The sequence below is a fragment of the Vipera ursinii genome (genome assembly GCF_947247035.1).
Source record: "Vipera ursinii genome assembly, chromosome: 9".
NCBI classification, from domain to species: Eukaryota; Metazoa; Chordata; class Lepidosauria; order Squamata; family Viperidae; genus Vipera; species Vipera ursinii.
The window spans coordinates 4,971,341-4,984,208 of NC_139523.1; the positions used below are offsets into that span (position 1 = coordinate 4,971,341).

Consider the following 12,868-nt stretch of genomic DNA (forward strand, 5'->3'; position numbering starts at 1 on the left):
TGTCCACCTCCACTATTCCTGGGATTTGTTTTTTCCGCCAGCTGTTTCAAATTCTTATCTTTTTTAGATAATGCCAAGGTCAGCTCGGCTATAGCCAGGTCTCACAGTAAAAGGTAAATTTCCTTGCTGTTCCAGGCTTCTCCACAAGATGTCCTTAGTAGCATATAAAATCCTTTTCCAAGCTCAAGTTAAGCTTTTATCCAGTTTAGATTTTTCCTCTTTTTTTCCCCAGCTTAACAAGTAGATAGGGTAATAGGTCCCCTTAGCAATAGGAACTTTTTGGGACTCCAAATATCCAAAAGGTGCAAGTCCAATTTTTTAGTTATTAATTTAGTTATATTTTTCTTTTCTTTTCAAAGATTTAAATCCCCAAGTAGGCAGACACCGCTATTCCAAAGGGGGGGGAGAAATTTTCAAAACACTCCCACAGGAAAGTAGTTGGGGGAATAAGAAAGGTAGGGTCTCACCCAGTTCCTCCGCATTGCTTTCTTCATGCTTGTTAGTGCTTTTGGCTTTTGGCTGGTATGGCTTGATGATTGGCCATGTTGATGGCCTATCTTTTGTTCGTCGGTCCAGAGGATCTGCTCCAGATGAAACCGAGGGGCTGCCGCCCCTCCACAATCAGTTAGAGAGCCTCTTCATGGTTGTCGCCCCTCCAGGGTGACTTTCAATCCTTTTCAGGGTCTTCCAATGGAAGAAAACCAGGTGGCGGGGAGGAGAGCTCTCTATGCACATCCACCAGCGCCGCAAGCACAAACTGGAAGCCAACACATCGAGTCATTTTCTTGGTAATGTTAGTCTGGTGGAATCTTTACTAGAGTGGGGAGAGCAGTCAAAAGACTAGTGAATTTGGAATCCTCGCAGAGAAGGAAGTGACAGAGGCCACACACACACACACACACACGCACACGCACACGCACACACACACACACACACACACACACACACACACCCCATTCCAGAAGCCTTTATCTGACTGTCCCAAGAGAATGCAGTCAGTCTGGTGAGATTCTTGTAGGTGGGTAATGTTGTGATTCAGTGTCAGCCTGTGCTCCCATCAGCTGAGTCTGAGGAATCTGAGGAGGAGGAGGAGGGGTTTGGAGAGCCTTCACTGTTGGAGGGAGGCTCTGATGCACTGCAGGACTCTCAGCCTGGCCCCTCCAGTCATGTTCCTTGTGAGGCTCAGCTGTGTGAGGAAGAGGTGTCGGACTCAGAGGAGTCACAGCTGAATATGTTCAGAGGTGCTAGAAGCAGAAGGCAATCCAGCAGAGCAGAGCAGAGAAAATCTATGAGGCAACTCAGTGAAAGGAGGAGAAGGCATTGAGAAGCCACGCCTTGGGACAGATAATAAAAGGAGGTGTGGGTGGTGCTGGTTGTTGAAGGCAACCATTTGGAGACATTCAAAGATAATCCTGGTCTGTTCTTGCTAATCTGTTTGACTCTTGTTTGTTGACTCTTGTTTGATGTTTTGAATAATTTATTGAAGAAAATGTTCTGCTGCTTTTTTGTTTGAAAGACTTTATCATTTTTGAACTGTAAATAAATTTGGGTTGGTTTTTTTCCCCAGCCTATTAATTTGTCAAAAGGAAAAAGGGGTTGTCCCTGTCACACAAACAGGGCCGGTCGTAGGCTGGAACAGAACAGGTAAGCAACAATAAAGAAGCAACTTTCTCACAGTGTTGTTCTGGTTCCTTTTGCCTGATAGTTATGGCATACTGTAGTTCATCACCGCTGCTTCCTGGGATACTTTCTTACCCCCCCTTCCAATCCTGGGAATTTGCTCATGGCCTTCCATCCAAGTACCATTGGTCCATTTATATATATTTATTTCAACAATGCATATGACCCTCCATCTCACCAAAATGATTTCCAAAACTGATCTTGCTTGGTTTCTGAGCCCAGATATGATCACCCAGGTGTAGCTGTCTTTTGGGTTTCTTGAGCTCAATCCTGATAAGCTCATGGACTGGGGGAGTCACCTTTGTGGCAAAATTACTTTGCATTTGCATCAGCCTTTCTTGAAGGCCCAGGGATTGTGGCTTCCTGTCAGACCTGCCATCCCACTTAGGTAGATACCAGGCTCTCATGAGGAATGGGGGGGAGGGAGTTGTGGGGTGGGATGAAGGAGGGCGGGAGTAGACGAAAAGAAGCTGAAAACCATCGCACCATCCCGTGAGAGTTGAGGGCAGTTCCATGGTCACCCAGTGGAATGCAACACCTCCGAGCCTGGGCAGCTGGGGACCGTTAACAAAATAATTAGTCTGAATACAATTGGACACTGACTGATAACTGTGAAGGGAACGGGACTCGAAGGGGAAAGTTTACTGCTTGATTTGGGCATGAAACATTAGACTCGGCTTTGCTACACTGGAATCACTTGGCTTTAGTAAAGTGTACTTTCAATAGTCATGGCTTTGGGAGTCTTTCTTTTCTGTTGACCAAGTTGGGACGACTGACAGTTCCTCTTGGTGAAGAAGCTGAAATGCTAGAGACGTTGTTCCCATTGTACAAGACAAAAGAAAAAAAATATATATTGCCTTCTAGCCCAACAGCTTGGCAGGAATTATCTGTGCTGGATCAATGCTGCAGTGAGGAACAGGAGGTGTATTGATTCTTGAGGATAATCTCCCCTTTAGAATGTAGCCAATTAAGCCCTCCTAATTAAAACAAATGACCTAGTACGTTTCACTGGAACAGCTCCCCTGAGGGAGAGAAGACATCAGGAAAATGAGAGCAAGTTGTTTTGGCCAATTGGGAGCTATCGGTGATGAGATACTTTGCTGACTGAAGCCAGGGGCTGGATACCCTCTTGGCTTCCTTTGCCAGGTCAAACCAAGTTATTTAGTTAACTGGAATGAACATTTTCCAGAGCGGTTCTCTCCCTTTCCAACAACTATATCCCAATTTGCAGCTTTGCCATGGAACCTAAATTAAGGGACGAGGTGGTAGCCCTAGTTTATGCAGGAGGGAAGCTAAAATCCTCTGTATCAATGATCCAATGTCCCACAAGCATGAAGAGGGTTGATCTGGCTTTAGGATTCACAGAATCTTATCCCTGAAGACTTCCAAGCTAGCGCTGGGAAATCCTAGGGCTTTGTAAGAAGCATTGAGCTCAATTTTTACAAACCAATATTTCTGACATTGATTAGGGTCCCTTACTTTCATTTTTGGATCTTTGTTCAGGGGCTTGGATGGTCCCTTCTTGCTGTGCATTTTGTGCCACTCTGAAACAATCTTTTCTATATGGTCCACTACATCTACTCCTTGACTTATGATAGCTCACTTAATGACTGTTCAAAGTTATGACAGACCTTTCTAGAATTATTTACAATCCATTTTTGAAGTTATGATGCCTGCACTCCCCCCTCCCATGGTCACATGATTGAATTTTGGGTGTTTGGCAACCACTTTACTTTTTGGGATGTGATCATGTGATCCTGATTTGTGGCTTTTTTGTTGGTTTCTAGCATTTCCAGTGTTTACTTCCAGTTTCTAGCAAAACCTGCACATCAGGGAAAATGGATTTGCTTAACAACCACTGTGTCTACTTAATGACCACTCTAAAAAGAAAAATCAGGTCTGGTCATACAATTGCAAAAACTGGCCTCAGTTACAGTCGTAAGTCGAGGACTACATGTATAAGCAATTCACTGGAGATACTTGTCAGAACACTGCCAAATTTTCAAAATAGCAATAGCACGTACCACCTCATAGTGCTTTAGAGCCCTGTCTAAGCGGTTTACAGAGTCAACATATTAACCCCCGACAATCTGGGTCCTCATTTTACCGAGCTCAGAAGGATGGATGGCAGAGTCAACCTTGAGCCAGTCAGGATCAAACTGCTGGCAGTCAGCAGAGTTTTATTCTGTAATACTACTTTCTAACCATCACAGCTCTTCCACTGGGATATTGCATTGGCGTCACCAACTAATAGCAGCTTTCCAGTTTTTCAGCCATATCAGGGGATGCAGGGGATCCAGCTGAGGATCTTCTCCAGACCAGACAGGTGTTTTCAATGAGTTATAGCCCTTACTTTCCTTCCCTGATAATGAGTCAACCTTGAGCCCATGAGACTTGAACTGCTGAACTGCTGGCAGTCGGAAGTCAGCAGAATTAGCCTGCAATACTGCATTCTAACCGCTCCGCCACCACGACTTTTTAGTACATCTTGAAAACCCAAACTAGAAGAACACTAGGTCCACTTCCAGCTTTCTCTTTGGATAGCATGATTTCTATCACCCTCAGCTACCATATTTTCCGGCGTATAAGACGACTTTTTAACCCATGAAAATCTTCTCAAAGGTTGGGGGTCGTCTTATACGCCCAGTCGTCTTATACTATTCACCTCTCTGATCTTTTCTCTTTTCTGCTGGACGGCGGGATCGCTGGGTGAATGGAGGTAGGTGATGGCGACCCGTGGTTAAGCGGCCGACGGTGAACGGGTGATGGAGGGCAAACTCTCGTCAGATCATGGGGCGGCTGCTGCAGCCACCGCCATTGCTCTCTCTAGGACTGGCCATGCTGGCGCTTCCAATGCTGGCTGTCAGGTCCCCAATGAGAGGAGGGGCAGGCGGTCCCCAGAGGTGCGCCGCTCGACAGTAGGAAGGGAGCACTTTTGCTCCTGCCGAGGCACCGCCTGACCCGCGCCAACCAGAAGAATCGCTTGTCCGGTCACGGAGTGCAAAACTGACAGCAGCAGCGCACCAAGCGAGAGAGCTCAGAGGAAAGAAGGCGAGGCCCCCCTTTGGCAGGGAAGGAGCAAAGCTGGGCAAATCACAGAGCAGGCAGAGCAGGGAAACGTTACAGGGGAAAAGGGGGCGGGGTTTAAAAGGCGAGGCGGGCAGGACGTGGGCATGGAGATGTTCCGTTAGAAGTAACGAAGGAGCCTCCTGGCGCTTTCTGGATCGGATTGTGCGAACTGAGGGTGCTGCTACAGTCCTCGTGTTTCCCAGGGTTGCCCGTCGTGCCACAGGCATTCCCTGTAGCCCCAGATTCTTTAGCTCCCCACTTTCCTTAATTCGGGCGAATTTTGTGCTCCGTGGAGAAACATTAATACGCAAATGCCGTTTGTTTAACCACACAAAACTCCGGGGAAACCTTGGTATTCGGGAACGGAAAGGCTTAAGACTTTTCATTTCTGTTTTATGCACAGGCTGGGAGGGTCACAAAGTTTACCTCTTTTATTTTAGCAACATCGTGGCACTTAAAAAAAAGGGTACTAACGCTAAACGAGTTGTTAATATGCAGATTGTGTGCCAGGAAGTGAAATATTGAGTTATTAGCCCAAACCCTATAATTTAACAGGAAAAGAAGGAGGTCATCTTATACGCCCAGTCATCTTATACGCCGGAAAATACGGTATTTAGGACATTGCTTAGTGAAATATGGGAGTTGTAATCCAATTGCTAGAGAGCCCCAGGTGGGGAAATCCGCTTGCTGTGAATCAGTGCGCTCCTTTGAATGCAAAATGTTTTGCAACACAGGAAGGAATGCACGTGAGGGTTTCTCCAACCTGTTGTCACTTCTCTCTCCTTCCAAATGCCAGAGGATGCCCCAAAGGGAGTATTTTGCTACCCTGGGATAGAAATCCTGGGAGGAGCAATGCTTCTGTAGAGATATTCCACAGTCCTATTTGCATTGGATTCCGACTCGATTCCCCCATCACTTCAACAAGAGCTGGCCAATTAAATATCTCTCAGCAGCTTGGAAAAATAAACTTGCAGAGCCCCTAACGCACCACATTAAAAAGTTAATAATACCACCCGGCACCTGCGGCAAGGCACACAAATTAAGAGCGAGCAGCAATGTAATCCGGCAGACAGAGGAGTAGTGTAATTAACACTCATAAAATGACCGAGCAGCAGCTAGTTAGTGTTTGTGTTTGTGTGTGTGTGTCTACAGACATGTGAGTAGATAGGGACTTAAAAAAAAACCAACACCGAGCATCAGCAACAGCTGTGTGGGATTTATTAGCATTTCATCTGGGCTGCAAGGATGAGCAATTTTTCTCTTTTTAATATCGCAAGGTTTTCTGCAGGTAGATTTTGGAATGCTATGTAAAGTAAATAAGACAGGGACAAGATAGATTTATTACTTCTTCATGTCTGGGAGTGTGCAGCGGTATCATAGCAGAGAGAAACTAAAGTTGACAAATTTGGAGGATGGGGTGGGATTTTGATGCCTTCTGGCAGGTCTCTGGGTGGAGAAAGAGAGAGAGAGAGAGACACTTGAAAAAGGCTTTACTTGAGCCAAGTCTCTGCTCCATGTTCTGCAGATGTTTGCCTGTTTTGTTTATTTATTTATCAAATTTATAAACTGCCCATTTAGAGCGATTTAGAGCCCGTTTGGTCTACCTGTTAAGGCATCAGGCTAAAAACAGCAGATTTTTATTTTTATTTTATTTATTTTAATTCCATTTATATCCCGCCCTTCTCCGAAGACTCAGGGCGGCTTACAAGCTTAGCAGTAGCCTTCATTCTATGTATATGCCTGCTTATTAGGACTTTCACACACCCCCCCCAAGTGGCATTATTACAAAGTCAGCTTAATTGCCCCCAACAATCTGGGTCCTCATTTTACCTACCTGGGAAGGATGGAAGGCTGAGTCAACCTTGAGCCTGGTGGGATGCGAACCTGCACTAATTGCAGGCAGCTGGTGTTACTTAAGGAGGCATTAGCCCACTGCTCCACCAAGGCTCTTGGTGATGGTGAGTTCTAGTGCCCCCTTAGCCATGAAAGCTGGCTGGGTGACTTTGGGCCAGTCACCAGGATACTGTGAATTCTAGTGCCATCTTAGCCATGAAAGGCAGCTGGGTGTACATCAATCACCAGGTGATTGTGAATTCTAGTCTTGCCTTAAGGATGAAAGCTGACTGGGTGATTTGGAGACTGCCACTTTCTCGCAGCCCAAACTAACTCATTGGATTGTTCTTGTGGGGAAAATAGGAGCAGGGAGGAGTATTGTATGTGTTTGCTGCCTTGAGTTATTTTTTTAAAAATAATACAGGTGGGAAATAAATAAATAAATAAATCACCCTCACAGAGCTTTGTTACCAAATATCACATCACCCTGAAGATGTATATAATCTGTTTTCCTTACAAAACATGGTGCACTAAATATTTTTGATGTAAGTCTTGGGTTAGTTGAAACGTCGGTGCTTGTTTTGATAGAAAGAAGTGCATTCATCGGAGGAGCAAGAGTGGGCAGGAGGGCCACTGTTTCAAAGAATGCTGTTCAGCTGACCATGGGTAGCAAAAGAGAGCACAAAGGCAGAGATGAAGCCTATTTCTGTTTAGTCTTGCAGTGTTCCTAGGGCTGTCAGCGCACAAAGAGGCTTTGCTTGAGATGTGCCGAATCAATGTGCAGAAACGCACGCTTAAGGAAGCATCTGAGAAACTGAAATGGGTTCAGAGACAGACAACCAACAATCAGGGGACTAGAAAAGGAACTCCTTTGAAGCAATATTGAGACTGTTGGTTGTGTTTAACTTTGAGAAAAGATGACAAGAGGCTGGGAGTTACCTGCACTTTTCAAGTACTTGATGAGATGTCATAGAGAAGAAGCTCACCTGTTATCTCCCATTCCAGAGTGAAGATTTAAGCTACACAGAGACAGATTTTGATCGATGGTGAGGAAACACTTCCAAACTGCCAGAACAATTTGCAGGTGAAGTCAGTTGCAAAGGAAGTTGAGAATCTCCCTTCATTAAATGTATTCAAGCAGAGACTAGATAGACACCAATTGGGATTGCTTGAATTTGACATTCTGCACCAAAAAAGGAGGCTGGATTCAGTGCTCCCAAGTCACCCTCCAAGTGTAGGCATTTACAACACGGTTGCTGGCTGAGAACGAAGTATCCCAAGAGCTATAAGCAGATTTACTTTGCATAGTCGCCTCTTTGTAGTTGAAGGTAATGCTGGAAATTTCAGCACCAGGATAGGCATGCAACAAATATGTGCGCAACAGATGGGAATGGGTATACATGTCTGTGGGCAGATGGATTCTGCAAAAGCTGGGAGGAAAGGGACTGTATGTCTTAGGAGGGACTACAGCTGTGAGCAGAGATAAAAAGAGGAGAGCAGCAGAGTGACAGCAAGCTCAAGATACTTCAAAGCCATCCCCAAAGGTGGGATTTTCTTTCTGTTTTAAACAGATGTACTGTATTACTAGCACAGTAATCCTGCCTTGGATTACTGGGGAACAAGCAACCAGGAGATCCAAAACTATGCCCAGCCTCCTTTGGTTAACAAAGAAGTTTCAGGAAAGATCAGATGAGGTTCTTGATACTCTCTGAGCTGCAAACATGCCATTCAAAAGAGACGATAAAAACCTAAAAAACCACAGCATCTCCTTGCCAGCAATCAACACCCAGATAAGTAGAGATCAACACCAAGATTAATATTAGACCAACATTCAAGCAGTAGACAATACCCCACTCAAGGAACTACAAAGTCAGACAAACAACCAAACATGAAAAAACGGCCTAATCTAGGAACCACTAAGAATATTTCCATTGACACTGACAGGGCAAGTCACTTGTACATAAGCAGAGAGCAAACCCTGCTCCCTTCTAGCGCTGATGATGTTACCTATTTGGGTAATGAAACATCTGGAAGAAAACAACCAAGCTCAGAGAGCAACAAAGACCCTACAGTTAAACTATGAGCTACAGGTAAGAGCAAAAGAGCAATTTCATGTGTTTACAGAATAAATGGCCCAGGATGAGTTCACAGTTCTGACCACATTGAGTTATGGAGATAATTTCTTGCAACATCTGCCATTCTTCAAGCAAGACCAAGCAATCAGTGGTGTGAATGGGAAGCATTGAAGGGGAGGTCTGCACAGACTTTGTTGGAGAAGATTCCAACAAAGTGTGTTTGTGTGTGTGTGTGTACATATGTGCACTTGTACAAAAGAACCAGTGCAATGTAATGATTGAGGTGCTGCACTAAAAGTGGGTAGACCTGTGTTCTAATCTTCCCTTAGGCACTGACATTGACTAGGTAAGTTTGGTTTGACCAGTCCCTCAAAAATGTCTCTCCATATCCTGGGTCACTGTGGTAGATCATAACCTCCAAAGAAGAGGCTTTCATCTTGCAGCAACAATAACAGTAAACATGAATACACACAGAGAGAGAGACACACACATAAACATTTATGGTTGATAAATGTATCACAGGCTGCACTCCTCAAAGTCCTGGACAGATATTAATTGAATTAATAATGACCAATTAAAACTAGTTGCTTGTAAAATGAAGCATCCAAAGTGTAGAGTTGATTGATCACCATCTGTACGGGTGCACACCAATAGATAAATTGCAACACTCCTCGTTTGTTGAATGCAACATTTTTTTAAAAAAAAGGAAAACTCAATGGGACTGTGATGAATTGGGGGGGGCATAATTGGGGAGGGGCAGAGCACTACTTCTCACCTCCCTCCTCCCTTGCAGTGAGATCAGTGAAGCTTTGAACCGGCTACTGTTGGAGGAAGCAGTGTGGCTGTTCTCTTATTCAAGCGGGCTCCTGCCTGCTTTTTTCTTTTCTTTTTTTAAAAGTTTCAGAAAAAAAACACACCAAACTGACTAATCTCACGGGACGCAGAAGTGGGTCTGTCTTTTGAGCAACACACATCATCCTTCAATCTTTCCTCCCCCTCTCTGCCCCCACGTTTTTTCCAAAGGAAAGAGCACAAAGAATCCACCATCCCACACGATTAATTTCCTTGCAACATTTGAGAAGCTCCAAAATGAGCAATTTTGAGAGCTTCTAGCCCAAATTAATCAGAGTGGAAAATTGCCCATTGTTTCACATGTCAAGGAAATCTCATTTTGAAGTTGAAAGAAAGAGGGGGATTTCATACTTGTAACATTCAATTTGCGCTTAGATTTCATATCGGGAAGTGGTATGAAAGTGAGCTTGGTGGACCCCCTGCCAAGAACTCCACCTTTGCAAGCGCTTCCCTCCTGGATCTTGGCTTGTCTGCCCTGCTTTTCCTGCTTGTTCAGTTGTCCCAACAGATGTCTGTCTAGTCAAATCAAATCAAATATCTTTATTATAGCCTTTGGCCAGCTTTTACAATAAAAAGGGAAACAGTTTAATACAGCAATTGGTTATTGGGGAAGGGATAAAAACAGGACAATAAAACAGCATATCTAATTAAAAGTTTTGCACAGTCATATAACTTGGTGAAGATATTTGGCCACCTGGTTGGGAAGTGTGGGGTTAGCATCCCCTTAACAAATAATAAACATAAAATTTATCAAGCTGGTCCTCGTATTTGGAAATGACTGGGGTGATCAGAGGATATCTTAGGGCAGACATGTCAAACACAAGGCCTGGGGGCCGGATCCGGCCCGCAAAGTGGTTTCATGTGGCCCGCGAAGCCATCCTGGAAACAGTGAGGGAACGGCCCCCACTGCCTTGGCCCTGGCCCAGAGACCCTCCTCCTGCCAGAGACCCTCAGATCTGTCCCACTCCTGCCCAGGCCCCCATAGGCACCCTTGATGCGAACGATGTAGAGATGGCCACGCCCACCCAGTAGGCCATATGACCTCTAGCCACGCCCACCCAGTAAGCCATGCCCACCCAGGCCACGCCCACCCGGCCCCCTGAGGGCAACCGCAATGCTGATGCAGCCCTCAATGAAATTGAGTTTGACACCCTTGTCTTAGGGCATCATGGAAAGGACACCACATGTGGACACGAGTGAGAAATTCTACCCCCTGGATCCACCAAGGCAATGTCTCTCCACATATGGAGCCCCATGAAATCTTCCTGACAGTGGAGCTGATGCGAAGGAAAAGGCCCATTGATGCAGGTACCTCTCGACCAGTGGTGGGATGCAGCCGGTTTGCACCATTTCGGCAGAACCGGTAGCTAATTTTTTGTTGCCCAGGCCCAGAACGGACTTCCGGAAGCGGCATCCACACAGAGAACTGTCTGTTCACATATTTGAATCCCGCCACTGTCCTCGACTTATGACCATAGCTGAGCCCAAAATTTCTGTTGCTAAGCGAGAGATTTGTTATGTCACATTTGCCCCATTTGATGACTGTTCCTGTTCCAGTAGTTAAGTGAATCCCTGGCAGTTGTTAGGTTAATAACATGGTTGTTAAGTTTAATCTGGCTTTCCCATTAACTTTGCTTGTCAGAAGGGGGTCACGTGACACCGGGACACTGCAATTGTCATAAACACGAATCCGTCGCCAAGCACCTGAATTTTGATCATTGGACCCTGGGGATGCAGCAATGGTTGTAAGTGCGAAAAGTGGTCGTAGGTCACTTTTTTCAGTGCTGTTGTCACTTTGAACAGTCACCCAAGAGAGATGAAGGGAATGTTTCATGCAAAGATGGGCATGATAAAAGTTGCAATGTATGGCAGTGAAAGTTGGACCGTAAGAAAGGCCAAGCGCCAAAGAATCGAGGCCTTTGAACTGTGGTGCTGGAGAAGACTCCTGCGAGTCCCTTGGACTGCAAGGCGATCAAACCAGTCAGTCCTAGAGGAGATAAACCCTGACTGCTCTTTAGAAGGCCAGATCCTGAAGCTGAAACTCAAATAGTTTGGCCACCTAATGAGAAGGAAGGACTCACTGGAGAAGAGCCTAATGCTGGGTGTAATGTACTGGGCTTTGTCTTGTTAAGGGAACACCATGTGGGTTAATTGCTGGAAGGTTGCTTAAGCAGGGAAGCTGGCTAATGGCTCCTCAGACAACCCATCTCCAGCGCCGCCATTGGCTGCCTCTAGGGTGGCAATAGATTGCTTTAAACCTATTGGCCACCGCCTAGAGGCCAGGGTATAAATTGTTGTATTCGCAGCCCTGTTTCCCAGTTCAGATCCTACAAACAATAAATAATTATCTTTGCTGAACTCACTCACCTCGTCTCGTCATTGAAGCAACGAACCCAGTATCTAACACTGGGAAAGATTGAGAGCAAGAGAAGAAGGGAACGACAGAATGAGGTGGCTGGATGGAGTCACTGAAGCAGGAGGCGTGAGCTTAAATGGACTCCAGAAGATGGTAGAGGACAGGAAGGCCTGGAGGAACATTGTTCATGGGGTCGCAATGGGTCGGACACAACTTCGCAGCTAACAACAAAAATAAAATAAAATAAAATAAAATAAAATAAAATAATAAAATAAAATAAAATAAAATAAAATAAAATAAAATAAAATAAAATAAAATAAAATAAAATAAAATAAAATAAAATAAAATAAAATAAAATAATAAAATAAAATAATAAAATAATAAATAAAATAAAATAAAATAAAATAATAAAATAATAAATAAAATAAAATAAAATAAAATAAAATAAAATAAAATAAAATAAAATAAAATAATAAATAAAATAAAATAAAATAAAATAAAATAAAATAAAAATTTGCTTAAGGTTAAATCATGTAGACATGCTGCTGGTGACTGTCAAACATTTGGCGATAGAATCCAGAGAACCGGTGCTATCCTTTTGGTGCTGAGTGTCCCCGATTCTCTCTTTTACTATAGATTTGACCATCCCCAGAATTGTCTATCCAGTCCAAGGATAGGCAACCTCGGCTCTTTTATGACTCGTGGACTTCAACTTCCAGAGCTGTCTCAGGAATTCTGAGAGTTGAAGTCCATGAGTCACAAAAGAGCCGAGGTTGTCTGTATCTGAATGCATTTAATGAAGGGAATTCTCCACCTTCCTTTTGCAACTGTTTTCATAGGCAGTTTGTTCTTGCAGTTTTGCTGCTTGTTTTCAAGAGGACACCCAATTACGTATAAGAACCGGGTGGAAGGACAAGCAGGAGCAACTGTTTGCCTTATCTTCTCCTTTTGGACCCAGCAGGATTGGACCGAGAAGGAAATAAGGCAAGGTGGTAGAGTTGCA

At 44.4% G+C, this 12,868-nt stretch overlaps 1 protein-coding gene across 1 annotated transcript in view; it reads right to left on the reverse strand.

Moving 5' to 3' along the window:
• The window catches only part of TMEM39B (transmembrane protein 39B), a 313,404-nt gene extending 301,681 nt beyond the window's left edge, over positions 1-11,723 (reverse strand). The window contains exon 1 of the mRNA XM_083369928.1: positions 11,713-11,723. The gene's annotated coding sequence lies outside the window, so the exon portion shown is untranslated. The remainder of the gene's footprint in view (positions 1-11,712) is intronic.
• Positions 11,724-12,868: the final 1,145 nt, after the last annotated feature.